Source organism: Rhinatrema bivittatum, chromosome 3 (assembly GCF_901001135.1).
Source record: "Rhinatrema bivittatum chromosome 3, aRhiBiv1.1, whole genome shotgun sequence".
NCBI classification, from domain to species: domain Eukaryota; kingdom Metazoa; phylum Chordata; class Amphibia; order Gymnophiona; family Rhinatrematidae; genus Rhinatrema; species Rhinatrema bivittatum.
In genome coordinates this window covers 334,029,843-334,054,041 of record NC_042617.1, presented here as the reverse complement: position 1 = coordinate 334,054,041, position 24,199 = coordinate 334,029,843, and the positions used below count along the sequence as shown (strand labels likewise).

Sequence of the window (24,199 nt, the reverse complement as noted above, 5' to 3'; positions counted from 1 at the left end):
AAGGTTGAGTGTCATTGATCCACGTTTGTTCGAAAACACACATATAAAGATTAGCTAAATCCGGGGCTGATAAGGGCAGGAAAATTGTGTTATATGGACAGAATTCAATATTCAAATGAGGTACATCATCAATTATCGAATACTGACTTTTATAGTCCTTTGCTAGAAGATCCCACCATGGGTTTATCAAAAGAAATTGAATATTTAGTGCGAGAGGGAGAGAGACTTGGTTTTTTGACAACTAAAGAGATCAATTTTCTGATTAAGAAATATCCGGTTGTTCCAATTTTCTACCTCCTGCCCAAAATTCATAAAAATATTGAAAACCCACCTGGGAGAACCACCTGGGAGAACCACTCTCGAAATGTGTTGATTTCTTTTTAGCTCCCTTTGTGCCGGCATTACCTTCATATATAAAAGATTCACAACAGATGATTTGTTTCTTGGAGGATATTCATTGTGATACCAGTGGACTGCATCTAGTAACTCTCGATGTTGAGTCCCTATATACATGCATCCCACAAGAAGAAATGATGGAGTTTGCCATGACTTATTTTGAATCTCGATCCTGCCCACAATTTATCCCTTCTGAGTTTTTGCAATCCTTATTATACATTGCTCTCACCAAACATTTTTTTGCATATGAAAAAATTTTTCTCAACAGATATGTGGCAATGCAATGGGTGCCACTATGGCCCTGGATTTAGTTAATCTGTATATGGGCGTTTTCGAACAAATGTGGATCAATGACACGCAACCTTTTTTTCAACACGTTTTTGCATGGAGACGTTATATAGAGGACATCCTGATTTTATGGCAAGGAACTCAACAGAATTTTACTGATTTTTTGGTCTGGTTAAACACATGTAATTGATGTTTACAGTTTATAGCAATTTTTCAAACACATAGAATCACTTTTTTGGATATTACAATTGATAAATTACCAAATGGATTTAAAACCTGTTTATCACAAACCAGTGAGTAGCCACACTTTGTTACATTTCAGTAGTGCACACCCGTGGAGCCTCAAATAAAATTTGCCGACCGGACAATTTTTTAGGGTCCGACGTCTCTGCTCATCAAAAGAAGACTACCGTCACCAGCAGTGGTGTTGAGTGATCATTTTTTAAATAGAGGGTACCCAAAACGTTGAGTCAAACGAGCATATCTCAGAGCCAAATTTACTAACCGAGATTGGCTGTTTTTACCTAAAGAAAAAACAGTAGAAGAAATGCTGACTTGTGTAGTACCTTTCTTTCCCATGGTATCAATGTTCAAAGATGTGATTTACCAAAATTGGGACATGTTGCAACTTTATGATGAATTCGAGTTGAGACCAAGATTTACATACACTAAGGGCTCTAGTTTAAAAGATCAGCTGGTACATTCTGATTCGACAGTGTATTCTCTGAAACAAAGTGATGGATCACATACAGCTTGTGGTTCATGCTCAGTTTGTGTAAATATGTTAACCACTACTCAGATTCAGTTTAAAAATCCACAACTTTCTATTAAGTTGAGACAATACATTACATGTAAGTCAATGGGAGTAGTGTATATCATCCAGTGCCCATGTGAAATGATGTACGTTGGAAAAACTATGCAACAATTACGAACTAGAGTGATTGAACATTGCTCTAGTCTGTCTACACAACGTTTGAATGCACCTATTGTTTTGTCTTGAGAAAAGCCATGTATTCGATGAACTACGAGTGTGTGTTTAGGAACAAGTTTTACCACATTGGCGGGGAGGAGATATGAATAAGAAACTAATACAGGCAGAACAAAAGTGGATACATTTTTTAGACACATTACATCCTAAAGGTCTAAATGCAGAGCTTGAATTATTAAATGTATTCCTTTGAAGAAACAATGGCGACTACATTATAGTGAGAAATGACATTGCCTTAACTGTGATTGGACGTTGCTTGGTTATAAGCTGATGCTTGACATAAAGATAGTTTCTGTTCCTTTTGTTTGAATACGTTTCGAGATGATGGCCGTCCTGTTTGAAGGTTCGAATTTATGCCAACACCAGATAATTAATATAAGAATAGTCAAAGATATATTTTGACAGTGATTCTTTGTTATACAGGAATTTATATTAGAAAGGAATTTGAATGAATATGCATGGAGCGGTGTTACATTTTCACATTATTGAAAAATGGTCCTTTAAGAACTGCAGCTCCTGATGAAGCAGTTTTCTGTGAAACATCGGCTGGTTGTCGAGCTGAAGAAAATAATATTGAGCTGAACTGAAGTAATAACATCTGATTTCAATTGTGTTTAAAAGTGAGCTGAGTGTGTTCTTTGAAAGTGAGGAATAACACACATTAATTACCATGACCATACATGCAACAAATTGTTTTAAAAGAAAAATAGAAACAAAAAGAAACAAAGAGAAAATAACTGTGACCACAGATGATTAGAAGACCGGGCAGCCCCCCGTTTTGAATGTCAGGTGGGCACACTGTCAGGCTTGATGGTGCGGCAAAATAATTTTACTAAAAAATCTAACAAAAAATTTTTAATATTTGATATAACTTGGGTGAGTGGCACTTCTAGTTGAATAATAGTTGCGTTGATATTTCCTTTTTGGATGATAGTTTTCACTAGTGGCCCTGGAAATGAAGATAAGTTCTTTTCATTTGTGTGTCCATTTAATTTCTGCCATGAATCCACCTGTAACTTTAATGAATTAGCAAGCACCTCATTCACACATCGTTAATAGGCCTCAAGTCTTTCAGTAAATATATGCTGTCTGCTCTGTCCTATGGGTAAGGCCAAGTCTATCTATAGCTCCTAGAATATACACGGCTTGGGACCAATCCAAGCCACAAGGGGAAGACCAAAATGACAGAAAGGAAGGATTGGTGTGTTGCTTTACAGATATGAAAGTGGTGAAGAGGTGGTGAAACACTTTTTGACATGTCACACATGAAGTTATTGTTCTTGTTCTCCTGAGTTTTTGATTTTTGTTCATAGGCACTTTTTTTTTTTTACGAACAATATCATAGCTTCAGCATTGTACTTGTTTTTCTAGACAAACAGTGCTACAAGTTACATAAAGATGCTGAGATACAAGGTCAGAGAACATTTTTTAACAGATACGAGGCCAGTTGACATTCCATCTAAGGTTATAGCACATTTTTTAACAAAGACAAAGCCTGTTGGCATTCCATCTAATTGCAAGCCATAGATAACATCATTTATAATATTTAGATAATATTTAGATATATGTCCATTCAGATTATTTGTTTATAATAGAAAACCAATCATAGAAATGTTAGCAATTATGTAACCTAGTTTAATGGTGAATGAAACACAGGTTGAAATCCTATAGCTAGTCCTGCTATCAGAAAAATCACTTGAAAGAGAGTGCTATATTGGTACTTTACATGGCACACTGCCTCTCCCTTCAAGGTGTAATTATATTATTTCATAGCATTTTAATAAAAGAAGTTTGCTGTCTTCACAGCTGTTGGCTTTAAGCATCACAGCCTGTCTATTCCCTCTTTATCTCTTCATCAAGTGAACTCGGGTCCTTGACCTGGCCATCCTTGCTTTCCTTGCCTTTTGGCCTACCTCGACTTTCTGCCTTGCCTTGTGATCTACCTTGGTCTTCTGGCCTTCCAGGTCTTCCTGCATTGCTCAGCAGCCTTCCAGGCCTCCCTGCCTTGTTCTATGGCCTTCTGAGCCTCTCCACCTTGCTCTATGGACTTCCAGGCCTCTCTGCCTTGCTCTGTGGCCTTTCAGGCCTACCTGCCATTCTCAGTGGCCCCTTAGGTCTTCCTGTCCTACCTTGTAGCTTTGGGCCTTCTAGGTTCACCTAGCCAGCCTTATACCTGTGTGGGTCTTCTTGTTTATTGTTGCTTGTGCTAGTCCTGTGCTTGTCCAGTCTTTGCCTCCAGGCCAGTTTGCCTTGCCTGCTTCCAGACTGGTATCCAACCCTTGCTTGTCTCCAGCCCTGCCCGATTCCTGCCTCCAGCTAGTTCCCCCAGCCTGTGCCTGCATTATCATGATATTCTTTAGAAGGAAAGTCCTACCAGCCCCCAGAGCCCAAGGGCTCAACTTGTGGGGGAGGGGACTGGCTAGGCAGAAGACCGGCTCTTGCCCTGCCTTGTAGTTCTGTGTGGCTTCTGCGAGGGTGATCTCAGATTCTAGCCTGCTTGATCATGACAGTAGTCAGGTTCCAAATATTTTAAAACCAGGCAGTGGTTCGCCCATTGAAGAAAGATGTACTCAGATCAGGAGTCAATTAGATTACTTATCATTTTATTCCAAATTTGTCAACGCTTGCTAAGATTTTAAAAAAGGGGGTGTCTACAGTTGAATCAGCTGGGCTTTCAGAAACATTGTGGAACTGACACCTTGTTAGTATCCCTTTTGAACCACTTGCACTGTGAGATGGATTTGGGTCGCTCAGTACTCCTTGTTCAATTAGATCTTGCTGCAGCCTTTGACTCTGTTGATTTTGATATTTTGTTATCTGATCACAATCTATTGGGATTTCCTCCTCTGTTCTAACATGGTTTGCTTTATTCTTGTTCGGTAGAAGGCAGCAGGTAGTGTTGGGGATATGTGCTCTTCCTGTTATTGTCTTGTGTCTAGTGAGCCTCAAGGGTCTTCCTTCTCCTCTACTCTTTTTAAAAATTATTTGTATATCCAAGAGGCCACCTTTTTCAAGATTGAATTCAGTTGGTATACTGCTGGTGCAGCGTTTTCAAGTATGCATGGAGGCGGTTCAGAATTGGTTAGGTCAATCAAAACTAATTCTGAATGTAAATAAAACAGTAGTACCTTGCTAAGCATAAGAGGACTGGGCCCAAATCTGGGTATGATTCAGTTTAACGATTATGTGTTTGAAGTTTCCAGTTGTAGCTGAGGCACAGACTATGCTGTCAGGGCCGGTGCAAGGGTATTAGGCGCCCTAGGCGAAACGTCAGCTATGCCGCCCCCCCCCCCCCCCCGCCTCCACACACAATTAACTTACATTGTGCATTAATGAAAATAACGAAGTCTGTATTTATAACAGAACACTTATTTGACATTTTTATGCCATGTAAACCATTGAGATGATTTGTCTTATCGACGGTATAGAAACTTTTATAAATAAATAAATAAAAATAAATAAAATAAACATAAACCAAAGCTATACTTGTTGCTCAAACAAAAAAAGCAGACACATCACATAATATTAAATAATTAAAATGGCAGTCAATCAAGAAAAATAAACTTAAAAAGCCATCTTTACTTACCCCCTCCAGCAGCTCTCTTACTCCTCTTCCATGCAGGCTGTAGTACACACCAGAAGCAGCAGTAGAGGCTAAGCTCTATACTCATGGTCCTCTTCCTTAAGGCCCATGTCTCTCACACACACACCATATCAGTCATGCCCCCATGACCAGTTTCTGTCTCTCACACACCAATCATCTCCCAAACAGTCTTTGACAAACACACCAGTCACCTTCCTGAACAGTTTCTCTCATGCCATACACACACAGGCTTCCCACTCCCGTGTTCCACTTACATATATGGGCTTCTCACTCTCATAATCACTTTCTCTTTCTCACACACACTCACCAGTCTCTCACTCCCATGCTTGTTCTCTCCACATGCACAGGCTTCTCATTCCCATAATCACTTTCTTTCTCTCACACACATACACAAACATACACACCAGTCACCTGATCTCTCTCATGCATACACACACACAGGCTTCCCACTCCCATGTTCTCTTTCAGATATACAGGCTTCTCACTCCCATGCTGTATCTCACACACTCCCAGCTTTCTCACTCCCATGCTCACTCTTCACATGCACAGGCTTCTCATTCCCATAATCACTTTCTTTCTCTCTCACACATACACACATACACACACCAGTCACCTGTTCTGTCTTACATATACAGGCTTCTCCCTCCCATGCTGTGTCTCACACACACCCAGGTTCTCACTCCCATGCTCACTCTCTTCACATGCACAGACTTCTCATTCCCATAATCACTTTCTCTCTGTTACACACACACACACATACACCAGTCTCTCTCTCATTTCCATGCTCGCTCTCCAGGTGCACAGGATTCTCATTCTCTGAATCACATTCTCTCTCTCTCTCTCACATTCACATACACACCAGTCACACCGTCACCTTATCAACCAGTCTCTCTCTCATACATGCACACACACACAGGCTTCCCACTCCCATGCTCTCTCTCACATAATCAGGCTTCTCACTCCAATGCTTTCTTTCACATACACCCCCACAACACCAGGCTTCTTACTCCCATGCTTTCTCACATACCCAGAGTTCTCACTTCCATGCTTTTTCTCTCTTTCACACACACACACACACACACACACATCAGTCACATCCCTGACTGTCTCACACTCTCACACATCAGTCATCTCCTTGAGCAGTCACTTTCATTGTCTCTCACATATACACATACATCAGCTCTCTGACCAGTTTCTCTCAATCACACACACATGCTCTCGATCAAATACATTCTCTCACTTACACACAGGCTCTCAATCACACACACATTCTCTCACTTACACACAGGCTCTCAATCACACACAGGCAGGCTTCTCTCACTCACTTCCTCCCCCCCCCCCAGCACAAATGGTAGCTGCAGCAGCCTCCTCCTCCAGCCCCCGCAGGCCAAAAAGGAAGAATCCCATCGGCCGCGGGAGGCTCATGCTGCTGACTCCTTTCCCGATTACCGGCTGCTTCAATTGGTCGGGGGCCGATGCTGCTGTCGCCGCTATTTTTTTCATGCGGCACCGCTCTTTCTCCTTCCCGCGCATCACTTCCTGTTCTGGGTCAGGGGGGGGCGGGAGGAAGAAAAGGGCAGCCGCGGATGCCACAGCTTTTTTTTTTTTTTTTGCACTGCTGCCGTTCCCGCTGGGCTTGAACGTGCTGATAGCCTGGCGGCAACGGCAGCAGGGAAGAAAGAGCAGCGGGAGAGACCGGAAGAGACCGGGAGCACGCGAACCGCTGGGGGAGGTCAGATGGGTCTTTTGGGGCGGGCTGCCGGCAGCGGCTCTTTTATTTTTATCGGGGGGGCGGCGGCTTAATGCAGCTCTTTTCATTTTACCGGGGCAGCAGCTGAGCGCAGCTCTCTTAATTTTACCGGGGCAGTGCCGCCCCCGGGAAGCTGGCGCCCTAGGCGACCGCCTAGTTCGCCTAGTGCTTCCGCCGGCCCTGTATGCTGTGCTCCTTGATACAAACAAAAGATTGAAGCTGAAGATAGCCTCAACAGTGAAATCAGCTTTCTTAAATTGAAGAATGGTAAGACAGTTGAAACCCTTGGTTTCTGAATCAAATCTGCACACAGTAGTACAAGCTCTCATAATAAGCAAACTTGTCTACTGTAACGTCCTTTATATTGAGTTTCCCAAGGTACAGAATGGAGCGTCACGTATTCTGACTGGGGAAGGTTATCATGACCACATTATGCCTGCACTTGAATCACTACACTGACTACCTGTTTCCGATAGAATTCATTTTAGATGTTGACTTTACTTCATAAGTCTCTTTGTGTTGATGGCTATCCACTGGCTGATTTGATCCATAGCTTTATGTTCTGCAGGGAAGAAATTATTGTGTGTTCCCTATTTTAAAGATTTTAAAGAGACACGTAATAGGACATTCTTAGTTGTGGGCCCTTGCATGTGGAATGCTTTGTGCGGACAATTGATGGAAGAGGAGGAATATTGTTTTTACAGAAAAAAGTTAACGGCTAATATTTTTAAGCAAGTTTATATGAAAGGACTATTGTATTACTAATGTTACTGTTTGTTTTGTGCAATTTGTGTACGTTGATTGTACTCCTCATCTATCATATGCTTGGAGATAGATTATAAGTGTCATAAACAAATACATAGATATTGGTGTGCTCTGGAGCACGAGTCCAGCAAGCATAAGGTGAGTTTGTCCTTCTTTGTGGGTTTTCCATAGATTTGAGAAGGGTCTAAAGACTGGCTGCGATCACTTCCTGCAACAAATGCCCACTCCTTCTGGGGATAAGAGAAGGCCAAGGCGATGGGTCATTTTGGTTTTTATCTGCTGTCATTTATCTTTTTACTGTATAAAATCCTGCACAAATTTGACATTAAACGCATGCATAAGTGATTCCAGTTTTCAAAGCAAACTTATGTGCAAAGGTATGACTTTCAAATTACCCCACCAAAGCTCTCTGCACACAATTACACGTGCTTTATAGGCAGGGAAAGCTTGGAAATTTTACACTCATACATTTGAAAATGCAAAGGCATGTGCGTAAGTGCAAACACTTCCCCCACGAGCGCCTTCATATTGTCCAGGTAAATATACAAGTATATGGGGCGCAGGCACATGTTTATCCACATCTAATAACAGGCCTTTTCAGTGGCTTGCACACTGTCTTGCTGGTGGAAATGACCTTGAAAATGATCCTCCCCAGAAATACTTTAGAGCATTGGTTCTCAATTCCAGTCCTTGGCAACAACAACCTGGTTGGCATGGTTTTCAGGCTATCTAGAATGAACACACACATTTGCAAATTATATTCAAACATATAGTATGCATGTTAATTGTGGAAATCCTGAAATCAGATTAGTCAGTGGGTCCAGAGAAATGGGGTTGGGAATCATTGTTCTAGAGCAGAGATGGGCAGATCTTGTCATTGAGGTTCGACAACTAGGTGGATTTTCGGGATACCCCTAATGAATACACATGAGAAGGATGTGCATGCAGTAGAAGAGGACCAGAAGGCTCATCTGCATACTGGTCCCAGCATCCCCCGGGAGAGGAGTCCAGAGGTCACGCAAGCGATCCAGGGATTGAATTCCAGAGCCCCCACACCCTTTGCAGTAGAAGAGGACTGGAAGCGCTCTCTTAACAGCACAAGAATCTCAAACCCTTCAATTATTTGAGTGAAGATCAATTTAATGGTGGTTAAAAAGGATTGATACGTTTGTAGAAAGATGATATAGTGGGATATATTCTTTAGAGTTTGTGTGTGTCTGAGGTAATAAGCAAGCCAGAGATAGTTAATTCTAGTGTCTGTCTTTCCCACCCACTCAAGTAAATTCACCTGTAAATATAATGTACTCTAATTCCAACTCCCTTAGTATCCTAAACTTAACTAGGAACTCAATAAAATTAAGATGAAGGCAGCAATGCAGCAGCAGGAGGGGGGCTTTCCAGTCTTTTGCATTGAGTGCCACAAGTATGATTTTTTTTACCCACCGGTGAGAGATTGTATGTGTGCACTCAGTGCAAAGAGCTCCTGGCTTTCAGGGAAAGAGTCCGATCTCTGGAGGCTAGAGTAGCAGACTTGGAGGAGCTGAGGCAGGCAGAGAGATACATTGATGAGAACTTCAGGGACATAGTAGCCAAGTCCAAAATCCAGTCTGGCAGCCCCAGTGCTGCCTTGGATCAGAAAGGTTTCCCAGTAGAAGAACATCACCCTGGTATAGCAGGAAGTGATCCTGAAGCAAGGACCTGCTCTACAGGTGATGTATTGCCGTCTCGCACTGAGGACAAGTCTCCCAGGGCTACTGCCCAAGAGGGAAGGGTTAGGCTGTAGGGGTGTGAATCGTGTGATCGATCGTCTTAACGATCGATTTTGGCTGGGGGGGGGGGGGGGGGAGGGAAATCTTATTGTCGTGGTTTTTTTTTTTTTAAATCATTAAAAATCATAGATCGGGGGAGGGCAGGAAAACCGGCACACCAAAAAAACCCTAAAACCCACCCCGAACCTTTAGAACAAATCCCCCACCCTCCCGAACCCCCCCCAAATGTTTTAAATTACCTGGGGTCCAGTGGGGGGGGGTCCCGACGCGATCTCCCTCTCTCTGGCCATGACTGCGTTGAGAGAAATGGCGCCGGTGGCCCTTTGCCCGTATCATGTGACAGGGCAAAGGTAGCGCTGGTGCCATTTTGGTTCCTGGGTCCCGACGTCACGCGTGCAGGAGATTGCCCCCGAACCCCCGCTGGACCCACAGGGACTTTTGGTCAGCTTGGGGGGGGCCTCCTGACCCCCACAAGACTTGCCAAAAGTCCAGCGGGGGTCCGGGAGCGACCTCCTGTGCGCGGGCCGTATTGCCAATCTTCAAAATGGCGCCGGCGCTACCTTTGCCCTCACTATGTCATACAGGCGACCATCGCCCGTATGACATAGTGAGGGCAAAGTTAGCGCCGGCGCCATTTTGAAGATTTTGCCCTCACTATGTCATACGGGCGACCGTCGCCCGTATGACATAGTGAGGGCAAAGTTAGCGCCGGCGCCATTTTGAAGATTTTGCCCTCACTATGTCATACGGGCGACCGTCGCCCGTATGACATAGTGAGGGCAAAGGTAGCGCCGGCGCCATTTTGAAGATTGGCAATACGGCCTGTGCACAGGAGGTCGCTCCCGGACCCCCGCTGGACTTTTGGCAAGTCTTGTGGGGGTCAGGAGGCCCCACCCAAGCTGGCCAAAAGTCCCTGGGGGTCCAGTGGGGGTCCGGGGGCAATCTCCTGCACGCGTGACGTTGGGACCCAGGAACCAAAATGGCGCCGGCGCTTCCTTTGCCCTGTCACATGATACGGGCAAAGGGCCACCGGCGCCATTTCTCTCAACGCAGTTATGGCCAGAGAGAGGGAGATCACGTTGGGACCCCCCCACTGGACCCCAGGTAATTTAAAACATTTGGGGGGGGGGGGTTCGGGAGGGTGGGGGATTTGTTCTAAAGGTTCGGGTGGGTTTTAGGGTTTTTTTGGTGTGCCGGTTTTCCTGCGCCCTATTTAACGATACAATACAAATGCCCCTGATGATAAATCGGGGGCATTTGTATTGTATCGTGCACTCTAACGATTTTGGACGATTTTAAAATTATCTGACGATAATTTTAATCGTTCAAAAACGATTCACATCCCTATTAGGCTGGCCATCATAGTTGGTGATTCAAATATTAGAATTGTAGATAGCAGGGTGGCTGGTGGACATGAGGAACGCCTGGTAACTTGCCTGCCTGGTGCGAAGATAGCAGATCTCATGTGTCACTTAGATATGATTATAGACAGTGCTGGGGAGGAGCTGGCTGTCATGGTACATGTGGGCACCAGCAACATAGGAAAATGTGGGTGAGAAGTTCTGGAAGCCAAATTTAGGATTTAAGGTAGAAAGCTGAAATCCAGAACCTCCAGGGTAGAATTCTCTGAAATTCTTCCTGTTCCACGTGCAGGTCCCCAGAGGCAGGCAGAGCTTCAGAATTTCAATGCATGGATGAGACGATGGTGCAGGGAAGAGGGATTCAATTTTGTAAGGAACTGAGGAAACCTTTGGGGAAGGGGGAGACTTTTCCAAAAGGATGGGCTCAACCTTAACCAGAGTGGAACCAAGCTGCTGGCACTAACTTTTAAAAAGGAGATAGAGCAGATTTTAAAGTAGAACAAGGGGGAAAGCCAACAGTCACTCAGCAGTGCATGATTTGGAGAAATGTATCCTTCAAGGATGTTAATGAAACAGGACAGTTAGGGCATCCCAACAGACAGGTTCCAATAAAAGCAAAGTCCATGTGCTTATATGTAAAAAGTCACCTGAGCTAAAGATGTCCAAATTATCTCTAAGAATTGAAAAGAAGGTTGAATAAAAACAAAAAACACACTTTGAAAAGTCTGAATGCCAATGCCAGAAGTCTAAGAAGTAAGATGGGAGAGTTAGAGTATATAGCAGGAAATGATAAGATTGACATAATTGGCATCACAGAAACTTAGTCGAAGGAGGTAAACAGTGCTATATCAGGGTATAAATTATATTGCAATGATAAGAAGTATCAACTTGTGGGGGTGTGGCACCTTATGTCTGGGAGGGTATAGAGTCCAACTGGATAAAGATCATACCAGAGACTAAATGCTCAGTATGGGTAGAAATCCCATGTGTGTTGGGTAAGAGTATATTGATAGGAGTATACAATTGTCCACCTGGACAAAATGGTCAGACAGATGATGAAATGCTAAGAGAAATCCGGGAAGCTAACCAATTTGGCAGTGCAATAATAATGGGAGATTTCAATTACCCCAATATTGACTGGGTAAATGTAACAGTCCAGGTGTATTCCATGCATTAAGAAAGGTGGAAGGAAGGCAAAACGATTACTGGCATGGTTAAAAGGTGAGGTGAAAGAGGTTATTTTATAAAAAAAAAATCCTTCAAAAATTGGAAGAAGGATCCATCTGAAGAAAACAGGATAAAGCATAAACATTGTCAAATTTATAAAGCATAAACATTGTCAAATATATCCGAAGCAAGAAACCTGTGAGGGAGTTGGTTGGAGTGTTAGATGACTAAAGGGTTAAAGGGGCTCTTAGGGAAGATAAGGCCATTGCAGATATACCCTAGAGTTCTGAAGAAAATAAAAAATGAAATTTCAGATCTATTAGTAAAAATTTGTAACCTATCATTAAAATCATCCATTGTACCTGAAGACTGGAGGATAGCTAATTTAACCCCAATATTTAAAGAGGGCTCCAGGGGCGATCCGGGAAACTACAGACCAGTTAGCCTGACTTCGGTGCCAGGAAAAATAGTGGAAAGTATTCTAAACATCAAAATCACAGAACATATAGAAAGACATGGTTTAATGGAACAAAGTCAGCATGGCTTTACCCAAGGCAAGTCTTGCCTCACAAATCTGCTTCACTTTTTTGAAGGAGTTAATAAACATGTGGATAAAGGTGAACCGGGAGATGTAGTGTACTTGGATTTTCAGAAAGCGTTTGACAAAGTTCCTCATGAGAGGCTTCTAGGAAAAGTAAAAAGTCATGGGATAGTTGGTGATGTCCTTTCATGGATTACAAACTGGCTAAAAGACAGGAAACTGAGAGTAAGATTAAATGGACAATTTTCTCAGTGGAAGGGAGTGGGCAGTGGAGTGCCTCAGGGATCTGTATTGGGACCCTTACTTTTCAATATATTTATAAATGATCTGGAAAGAAATATGATGAGTGAGGTAATCAAATTTGCAGATGATACTAAATTGTTCAGAGTAGTTAAATCACAAGCACATTATGATAAATTGCAGGAAGGCCATGTGAGACTGGAAAATTGGGCATTGAAATGGCAGATGAAATTTATTTTTTTTTTTATTTTTAATTATTCTTTATTAATTTTTTATAAATTACAATTAAGGATTACATTCCTCACAATCAGGTACATCATGTTGCAAAAAAGACTGTAATATTACAAATTTAATTCCCATAAAAAAGAAAAATGCCCAATACATCAATTTATCTGCAACATAATGTCTCACCTACATATACTATGAAACTGAAAGGGCCTATTCAATAGGAACATGGAAGCAAATTAACAATAAATTTATATCTTAGTATTAACAGAAACAAAAGGGTGGTAGGTTATTCCAATTTAATCACCAGTATTCCCAGATGTAGGGGTAGTATCACTTTTAGAATTAAGAAATTTCTCCAACTGATCTGGTTCCATAAAAGTATACTTAGTATTGTTTAATGTTAATAAACATTTACAGGGAAATTTTATTAAGATTTGTGCTCCCAGGGATCGGGCTTTTGGACATAAATTCAGGAATTTCTTCCTACGTATTTGAGTTGATCTGATAATATCCGGATACATTCATATCTTTTCACCCAAGTACATTTTATTTCTGTTTTTGTAAAAACTGTTTAACACATTATCTCTTTCTACTGATATATTAAATGTAATTAATAATATCCCTCTCCTCTCAATCTGTTCTTCTTGAGAGGTTTCTAGAAAAACAGATAAATCTTCTAACGGAGAAAATGTCTCCACATTTTGTCTAGCAATTTCTACATCTGTTTTCCTAACCCCTCTCTTACCATGTGAGACTGGAAAATTGGGCATTGAAATGGCAGATGAAATTTAATGTGGATAAGTACAAGGTGATGCATATAGGGAAAAATAACCCATGCTATAGTTACACAATGTTAGGTTCCATACTTGGTGCTACCACCCTAGAAAGAGATCTAAGCATCATAGTGGATAATAGGGATGTGAATCGTTTTAGGACGATTAAAATTATCGTCCGATAATTTTAATATCGTCTTAAACCGTTATGGAACACAATACAATACAGATTCTAACGATTTATCGTTATAAATCGTTAGAATCGTGAGCCGGCACATTAAAACCCCCTAAAACCCACCCCCGACCCTTTAAATTAAATCCCCCACCCTCCCGAACCCCCCCCCCCAAATAACTTAAATAACCTGCGGGTCCAGCGGCGGTCCAGAACGGCAGCGGTCCGGAACGGGCTCCTGCTCCTGAATCTTGTCGTCTTCAGCCGGCGCCATTTTCCAAAATGGCGCCGAAAAATGGCGGCGGCCATAGTCGAAAAAGATTGGACGGCAGGAGGTCCTTCCGGACCCCCGCTGGACTTTTGGCAAGTCTCGTGGGGGTCAGGAGGCCCCCCACAAGCTGGCCAAAAGTTCCTGGTGGTCCAGCGGGGGTCAGGGAGCGATTTCCCGCCGCGAATCGTTTTCGTACGGAAAATGGCGCCGGCAGGAGATCGACTGCAGGAGGTCGTTCAGCGAGGCGCCGGAACCCTCGCTGAACGACCTCCTGCAGTCGATCTCCTGCCGGCGCCATTTTCCGTACGAAAACGATTCGCGGCGGGAAATCGCTCCCTGACCCCCGCTGGACCTCCAGGAACTTTTGGCCAGCTTGTGGGGGGCCTCCTGACCCCCACGAGACTTGCCAAAAGTCCAGCGGGGGTCCGGAAGGACCTCCTGCCGTCCAATCTTTTTCGTCTATGGCCGCCGCCATTTTTCGGCGCCATTTTGGAAAATGGCGCCGGCTGAAGACGACAAGATTCAGGAGCAGGAGCCCGTTCCGGACCGCTGCCGTTCCGGACCGCCGCTGGACCCGCAGGTTATTTAAGTTATTGGGGGGGGGGGTTCGGGAGGGTGGGGGATTTAATTTAAAGGGTCGGGGGTGGGTTTTAGGGGGTTTTAATGTGCCGGTTTTTTGATTTTTCGATTTTTCAATTTTTAACGATTTTTAACGATTTTTCACGATATTTTACCCCCCCAAACGGCAACAATACGATTCCCTCCCCCTCCCAGCCGAAATCGATCGTTAAGACGATCGAGGACACGATTCACATCCCTAGTGGATAACACATTGAAATCTTCAGTTCAGTGGGCTACGGCAGTCAAAAAAGCAAACAGAATGGTGGGACTTATTAGAAAGGGAATGGTGAATAAAATGGAAAATGTCATAATGCCTCTGTATCGCTCCATGGTGAGACTGCACCTTGAATACTGTGTACAATTCTGGTCACCGCATCTCAAAAAAGATATAATTGTGATGGAGAAGGTACAGAGAAGGGCGACCAAAATGATAAAGGGAATGGAACAGCTCCCCTATGAGGAAAGACTAAAAAGGTTAGGACTTTTCAGCTTGGAGAAGAGACGGCTGAGGGGGGATATGATAGAGGTGTTTAAAATCATGAGAGGTCTAGAATGGGTAGATGTGAATCGGTTATTTCTCTTTCAGATAATAGAAAGACTAGGGGGCACTCCATGAAGTTAGCATGTGGAACATTTAAAACTAATCAGAGAAAGTTCTTTTTCACTCAACGTACAATTAAACTCTGGAATTTGTTGCCAGAGGATGTGGTTAGTGCAATTAGTATAGCTGTGTTTAAAAATGGCTTGGATAAGTTCTTGGAGGAGAAGTCCATTACCTGCTATTAATTAAGTAGACTTAGAAAATAGCCACTGCTCTTATTAGCAATGGTAACATGGAATAGACTTAGTTTTTGGGTTCTTGTCAGGTTCTTATGGCTTGGATTGGCCACTGTTGGAAACAGGGTGCTGGGCTTGATGGATCCTTGGTCTGACCCAGCATGGCATGTTCTTATGTTCTTAAGTTCTTAAATGAATTCTTTGCTTCCGTGTTTACTAATGAGGATGTCCGGGAGATACTAAGGGTGATGAGTTAGATGAACTGAATCAAATCATTGTGAACCTGGAAGATGTAGTAAGCCAGATTGACAAATTAAAGAGTAGCAAATCACCTGGACCAGATGGTATGCATCCTAGGGTACTGAAGGAACTAAAAAATGAAATTTCTGATCTATTAGTTAAAATTTGAAACCTATCATTAAAATCATTCATTGTACCTGAAGACTGGAGAATGGCCAATGTAGCCACAATATTTAAAAAGGGCTCTAGGGGGTGATCCAGGAAACTATAGACCAGTGAGCCTCACTTCAGTGCCGAGAAAAATAGTGGAAACTATTCTAAAGAACAAAATCGGAGAGCATATATTTATTTATTTATTTAATTTCTTTTCCTATACCGATGCTCAAGACTAGGTCTTATCGTACCGGTTTACAATGTAACTGAGGGGAAACCAATTAACATCAAGGTAGAAAGTAAAGTTACATTAAACAGGGAGCATAAAACCTGGGCAATGGAAGACAGTACAGAGTTTAAACTAAGAAACAATTAGAGAGAGATAAATATATAAATCAACAAAAACTGTAAGATACAAAAACATAGGTTATCCTAGGCAGTTATTAGCCTGGTATGTCCAGGGGGAGAAGGAAAGGGTGAGGTTGGGTGGGGGGAAGGGATTGGGGAGGGATGGGGGAGTGAGAGACAGTGATGGTTGAGGAGATCCTTCAGCGGTAGGCTTCTGCGAAAAGCCAGGTTTTCAATTTCTTTCTGAAAGTTGAATGGCATTGTTCTTGGCGTAAGTCTTGTGGAAGTGAATTCCAATGTAGTGGACCTGCTGTTGAAAGAGCTCGCTTGTGAATAGTGTTGTGGACCGATGATTTGTTGGGGGGGGCCTTGAGCGAACCTTTGTAGGCAGTTCTGATCGGTCTTGCGGAAGTATGTAATTCAAGTGGGAAGGTGAGTTGGAGAGTGGATTGCTGGTAGACTTATTTGTGGATGATGGTGAGAGCCTTGAAAAGTATTCTATATTGGATGGGCAGCCAGTGTAGAATTTTTAGTATTGGTGTGATATGGTCGTTGCGACGAGTGTTTGTAAGGATCCTAGCCGCTGCGTTTTGCAGCATCTGAAGAGGTTTGGTGGACGAAGCGGGCAGACCAAGTAATAGAGCATTACAATAGTCGATCTTTGAAAACAGTATGGCTTGAAGCACCGAACGGAAATCCTTGAAGTGCAAGAGCGGTCTAAGTTGCTTCAGGACCTGTAGCTTGAAGAAGCATTCTTTGGTTGTGGCGTTAATGAATTTTTTGAAATTCATTCTGGAGTCAAGGGTGGCCCCAAGATCTCTGACCTGGTTTGCTAATGGGATGCTAGCATTATTTGCGAGGGGGTTGTTGTCACAAGGGGAGATAACCAGTAGTTCCGTTTTGGACGTATTTAGGACCAAATTGAGACTCGAGAGCAGAAGGTTGATGGCGTGTAAGCAGTTGTTCCAGAAATTTAGAGTAGAGATGGGGTCTGAGATGGGGATTATGATTTGTACATCGTCCGCGTATATAAAGTGGGTGAGATTGAGACTATTGAGTAGCTGGCATAAAGGGAGTAGATATATATTGAACAGGGTAGGGGAAAGAGACGAACCCTGAGGTACACCTTGGTTTGATGGAATGGAGTGAGATTCTTTGTCATTTATTTTGACTTTGTAGTGTCTGTTGTTCAGAAAGGATGTGAACCAGAGCAGTGCAGAGCCGGATATGCCTATTTCCATTAAGCGGTTAATGAGGATATTGTGGTTTACCGTGTCGAATGCGGCAGAGATGTCGAGAAGGGCTAGCAGGTAAGATTGTCCCTTGTCAAGGCCCATCAGGATGTTGTCCGTTAGAGAAAGAAGGAGGGATTCTGTGTTTAGGCGTTTCCTGAATCCGAATTGAGAGGGGTAGAGAATATTGTGGGAGTCAAGGTAGTCTGTGAGTCGGATGTTGACAAGCTTTTCCATTAGCTTGGCTATAAAAGGTAGGTTTGCAATGGGGCGGAAGTTTGCAGGGTCGGCTGGGTCCAGGTTGGGTTTTTTAAGTAAGGGTTTAAGTGAAGCAATTTTTAAGGAGTCCGGGACTGATCCTTGATTGAGGGAGCAATTTATGATGTCTGCCAGCGGTTTAGCAATGGTGTTAGGGATGGTGAGAAGTAGTTTGGTCGGTATTTGGTCCAGAGGATGAGTGGAAGGTTTCATTTTCTTGATTATTGATTCAATTTCCAGGGAGGATGTCTGTTCAAGAATTTCTAGTGACGGTCTGTGGATATTTGGTGGAGGGTTATTAGTTGCGAGGCTTAATGGTTGCGAAGGGTTTGGAGCCATGTTAGTTGAAGCCAGGGGGGCAAGAAGGTTTTTGATTTTGTTATCAAAAAAGATAGCCAACTCTGTAGATTTGTTCTGGGCTTCTTCTTCTGGGATGGTGAGGGGCATAGGTGTGGTAAGGGCAGCTACATATGAGAACAGAGTTTTAGGGTCATATAAGAAGCCGTGTATTTTTTTGGCGTAGAAATCTCGTTTGGTGCGGGTAATGGATGTCCTATAGTAGCTCATTGCAGTTTTGTACGAAGCAAGTGAGGAAGGGGAGGAATCTTTCCGCCAGCGTTGTTCTTTGTGTTGTAGATCCTGTTTGAGTTTCCTTAGTTCGGTTGAGAACCAGGGTTTCTTGTTCGTGCGGGCTGGGTTGATAACTTTTGTTGTTACAGGGCAAATTCTGTTAGCTACTGAGTGTGTAATAGTTTGCCAGGAGTTCATAGCGGTATCCGCATCTGAGAAGTCCAGTTTAATTAGTTCTTCGGCCAGGCTGTTGTTGAGAGTGTCCATGGAACAGGGTTTCCTGAACTGGATCGAGGATTTAGTAACAATAGGGGTCAATTTTTGTTTTATATATAATTTTGTAGTTATCATCGAGTGATCTGACCAGGGGATGGGAGAGCAGGAAGGAGGGGTGATGGGCGAGATGGTTTCGTTAGTGAATATCAGGTCAAGCGTGTGGCCTGCCTTGTGTGTGGGGTTGTTTATAATTTGTTTGAATCCCATAGCCTGGAGAGAAAGGAGAAGAGCTTCGCAATTAGATGATAGGGTAGGGGAGTCAACATGGATGTTGAAATCTCCTAAGATAATAGCCGGTGAGTTAGTGTTGATGTGTTTGGCTATGGTTTCGATGAGTGGAGAAGGGTCGGATTCTAGGAGCCCCGGGGGGGCGTAAATAAGGCAGACTTGAAGCTGGGAGGATTTGAATAGTCCGATTTCTAATTTGGTCGTCGATTTGAAGGCTTGTTGGGACAGTCTCAGTTCTTTTTTTGCTATTAACATTATTCCACCCCCTCTTTTTTTAGGTCTGGGGATAGAGAAGATGTCATATTGTTGTGTTGGCAACTGGTTAATAATGGCGGTGTCTGTGTTTTTTAGCCATGTTTCTGTAATGGCACAGATGTCCGGTTGGGTGTCCAGGAGGAGGTCGTTGAGCAAATGAGATTTTTTTGAGAGTGACTGGGAGTTGAAAAGGGTTAAGGTGATTAGAGATAATCCTAGGAATTGTGTTAGAGGGGAGATCATGATTGGAATCAGGGATCTCTTTGATCGTGGATTGAGCACGGGTGTATTCGCTCTGTGGGTGAGTAGGTGAGGGATGATCTGAATGGGGAAAGTTTGTAGCATGCTGTCTTTTTACGAAGAAATTGCAGGTGGATAAGATTGTTGGATGACTACTGGGTGTTGGAGTGGCTTGATGAGTGCTAGATGCTGGATTGACTGGAAGAATGCTGGATGCTGGGGTGACTAGAAGATTGCTAGAGGGATGGTGGAGTGACTGGACGAATGCTGGTTGCTGGAGTGACTGGATGAGTGCTGCTGGAGACTGGATGAGTGCTGCTGGAGACTGAATGCTGGGGTGACTAGAAGATTGCTAGAGGGATGGTGGAGTGACTGGACGAATGCTGGTTGCTGGAGTGACTGGATGAGTGCTGCTGGAGACTGGATGAGTGCTGCTGGAGACTGAATGCTGGGGTGACTAGAAGATTGCTAGAGGGATGGTGGAGTGACTGGACGAATGCTGGTTGCTGGAGTGACTGGATGAGTGCTGCTGGAGACTGGATGAGTGCTGCTGGAGACTGAATGCTGGGGTGACTAGAAGATTGCTAGAGGGATGGTGGAGTGACTGGACAAATGCTGGTTGCTGGAGTGACTGGATGAGTGCTGCTGGAGACTGGATGAGTGCTGCTGGAGACTGAATGCTGGGGTGACTAGAAGATTGCTAGAGGGATGGTGGAGTGACTGGACGAATGCTGGTTGCTGGAGTGACTGGATGAGTGCTGCTGGAGACTGGATGAGTGCTGCTGGAGACTGAATGCTGGGGTGACTAGAAGATTGCTAGAGGGATGGTGGAGTGACTGGACGAATGCTGGTTGCTGGAGTGACTGGATGAGTGCTGCTGGAGACTGGATGAGTGCTGCTGGAGACTGGATGAGTGCTGCTGGAGACTGGATGTGCTGCTGGAGGCTGACAATGGAACACAGTCAACCTGGATTTACCCAAGGGAAGTCTTGCCTAACAAATCTGCTTCATTTTTTTGAAGGGGTTAATAAACATGTGGATAAAGGTGAACCAGAAGATATAGTGTATTTGGATTTTCAGAAGGTGTTTGACAAAGTCCCTCATGAGAGGCTTCTTGGAAAAGTAAAAAGTCATGGCAATGTCCTTTCGTGGATTACAAACTGGCTGAAAGATAGGAAACAGAGAGTAGGCTTAAATGGACAATTTTCTCAGTGGAAGGGAGTGGAAAGGAATACAACGAGTGAGGTAATCAAATTTGCAGATGATACAAAATTATTCAGAATAGTTAAATCACAAGCGGATTATGATAAACTGCAGGAAGCCCTTGTGAGACTGGAAAATTGGGCATCCAAATGGCAAATGAAATTTAATGTGGATAAGTGCAAGGTGATACATATAGGGAAAAATAACCCATGCTATAGTTACACAATGTTAGGTTCTATATTAGGAGCTACCAACCAAGAAAGAGATCTTTCTTGTGGTATAGTGGATAACACTTTGAAAACATTGGTTCAGTGTGCTGTGGCAGTCAAAAAAGCAAACAGAACTTTGGGAATTATTAGAAAGGGAATGGTGATGGTGAATAAAACAGAAAATGTCATAATGCCTCTGTATCACTCCATGGTGAGACCACACCTTGAGTACTGTGTACAATTCTGATTGCCACATCCTAAAAAAGATATAGTTGCGATGGAGAAGGTACAGAGAAGGGTGACCAAAATGATAAAGGGGATGGAACAGCTCCCCTATGAGGAAAGATTAAAGAGGTTTTGTCTGTTCAGCTTGGAGAAGAGACGGCTGAGAGGGGATATGATAGAGGTGTTTAAAATCATGAGAGATCTAGAACTGGTAAATGTGAATCAGTTATTTACTGTTTCGAATAATAGAAAGACTAGGGGGCACTCCATGAAGTTAGCATGTGGCACATTTAAAACTAATCAGAGCAAGTTCTTTTTCACTCAACGCACAATTAAACTTTGGAATTTGTTGCCAGGGGATGTGGTGGTTAGTGCAGTTATTGTAGCTGGGTTTAAAAAAGGATTGGATAGGTTCTTGGAGGAGAAGTCCATTATCTGCTATTAATCAAGTTGACTTAGAAAATAGCCACTGCCAGTGCTATTACTAGCATCAGTAGCATGGGATAGAATTAGTTTTTGGGTACTTGCCAGGTATTTATAGCCTGGATTGGCCACTGTTGGAAACAGGGTGCTGGGCTTGATGGACCTTTGTTCTGACCCAGTATGGCATGTTCTTATGTTCTAATGGTATGCAAATCTATTTTATGTGTTATTTATTAGGGTTGCCATGGAAACCCGACCGCTTGCTGGCCCTCAAGGGTTGGAGTTCCTCACCCTCTCTAGAATCACCTTAATACTCTGCAAAAGTGTGCTCACGTTTTGTCTATCAGATGCAGCTTCCCATCCACAGTGCTTTCCTGAGCTGCATCTATGTGATACTTTGGAAGGCAAAACCATTGCGGCTCCTCAATCCTTAAAAATAATGGAATGTTCAAGCTTTTTTCTTGCTAATAACAATAATGCGGGCAATCTTCTATGCCACTTGCCTGGGTATATAAATTGGCCTGTCCAAAAATTCTCTTCCTCTAAGTGGCCACAAGTTTGCATGGGCTTTTCTGTTGCGCTTGCTTTAGCCGGGAGAAAGAGAGGTATTCCCGCAGTGTGCGTAGGTTGGAGGAGTGAAGCATGGAACAAACATGAGATATTCAACTGTCTGCATGCTGTTCTAGCCCACACTAATAGGAGGCACAAAGTATGAGGATGTTTCTATAGCAAGTTCTTTTGAGTAGCTTCACAGAGAAAATTAGCTTCGTGATAAAAGTTTCCAGGGCTTTGCAACTATGGGGGCTACTCAGGATTGTCCCCAATATATTAATTTGCGTCAGTTTTGCAAGTTAGTTTTCCAGGAAGCATCTGGGTTTGTGCTTTGTTTTTCTTTTTATTAATAATTAGAATTTATCTTGCCAAAGACTTTGACGCTCATCAAATTTGTCAATACCTTGCTTTTACACTGAACAAAAAAGAGTTCTGCAAATCAAAAGCAGCTTATCTCTATCCCTGTGGCTTGCGCGGTTATCTTCACCAAGCAGAAGTATTTGAAGTGCGCCTCTGCTCACTCAAAGGCATTTCTGTGTGTGAATTTTAATCAGATATTTATTTTCCCAACACAGATACATACTTTGATATTAAGTACTTGATTGAAAGGATTAAGCTGGGCACAAAAAGCATCTTTTGCTTTCACTTAATGCTGTGCAAGACTCAAGGAATGGCTTGTATTTATATATCTGGTGGACCAGGCGGTCCCTGCACACATACATCTCTCTTGCTAATTACAGCATTTGGTATATGGCAAGCTCTTTACATTTAGCCTAGTTTCCTACAGGAAAAGTAGCCTTCTAAAATTATCAGGTCCATGTTGCTCTATCTCCCCCCTTGGTCTTCCCCCCCCCAACCCCCCATCAACTATTCATCTAATTGCATTCAAACTTTTTCCCACGGATAGAAGAGCACCCGGGATCCCCAAGCTCAACATTTGTGCTCAGTGCAATAGTCCCACCACCACCACCAGCCTGATGCTTAGAATACCTTTCTCTTTGCATTTCCTATAGGGAGAAGGCTGGTATACTGTTGTTGTAACCTCAGGCAGGAGAGGGCACAGTGTGATGTCACTGAGCATTTTCAAAGCTGCCCTGCAGTTGGTGAGTGCCTGTGGTCAGAGAAACCAGGCATCATGCAACGTTCCCACATCTTGTTCAGACTTACAGATGAAGAAAGGTATTAATATTTTGCCCTGTACCATTAAGAGCCTGCATATACTATCAAATTGCCAGATGTACTTACCTTCAAAAAATGCTAAACTGCACTTTATAGTCTTCAGTTGAGATAGTTACCTTTGGTCACACAGCCTGCTGACCTCTGAAGTGGCAAATTTGTGGATCTCGGTGAGGTCAAGCACAGGCTCCAATGAGGACAGGATTGAAATAGAGGACAGGATGCGACCTGGGGAAAAAAATATAAAATTAATTTACTTGATGGAGAGGAGTGCACTCTGCCCTGGATTGGCACAGTTGGTGGGTGCAGCTGACCAGCAGGCTAATGGGAGCCGAAGCGGCAGGAAGAGTCAAAGGCTGTTTGCAGCCGGTTATTTGCTTTGCTTGGGCCCAGATCTGGAGGTGCTGAGGACAGAGGAAAGCAGCAGAGGTGGTGTTCTAGGGGTTATTACCCTTTTAAAGTTTTGTTTTGTTTTTTTTAATGTACCTTTTGCTGTCCCTGGAGATTTTCCTGTGGGTGGTGCTGGCATGGGTAATGCTGATGGAGCTGGGTCGATGCTGTGAAAGTCTTTTTTTTGCCACAGCCTGGGTTCGATCCAGACTATAGGCAGAGGAGCAGTTGTCAGTGGGATAAGCAGTGTTATGCTGCAGAGCCTCAGAGAATTTGCTGTGGATGGCTTTGCTTTCGTCTTTCCCTTACAAATCTACTACCTGTGGTGTTGGAGGCCAAGGTGAGGCCTAGGACAGCCACGGCAGGATTTTCAAGGACCTCCTAAGGCTGTTGGTTGCTTTGTGAGGGGGCAGAGCAAGCAGGAGAGGGGAATCAGCGGCATCGTTGTGCCATTCCTTTAGGCTGCAGCAGCAGCGCAGGAGGACTGTGCCATCATAATTTAGCTGTCTG

At 43.4% G+C, this 24,199-nt stretch overlaps 1 long non-coding RNA gene across 2 annotated transcripts in view; it reads right to left on the bottom strand.

Moving 5' to 3' along the window:
• The window catches only part of LOC115088783, a 48,459-nt gene extending 24,974 nt beyond the window's left edge, over positions 1-23,485 (bottom strand). Inside the window, exon 1 of one of the 2 annotated variants that reach the window (XR_003855873.1) lies at positions 23,419-23,485. This is a non-coding gene — a long non-coding RNA (uncharacterized LOC115088783). The remainder of the gene's footprint in view (positions 1-23,418) is intronic. The other variant, XR_003855874.1, reaches the window with a different exon arrangement.
• Positions 23,486-24,199: the final 714 nt, after the last annotated feature.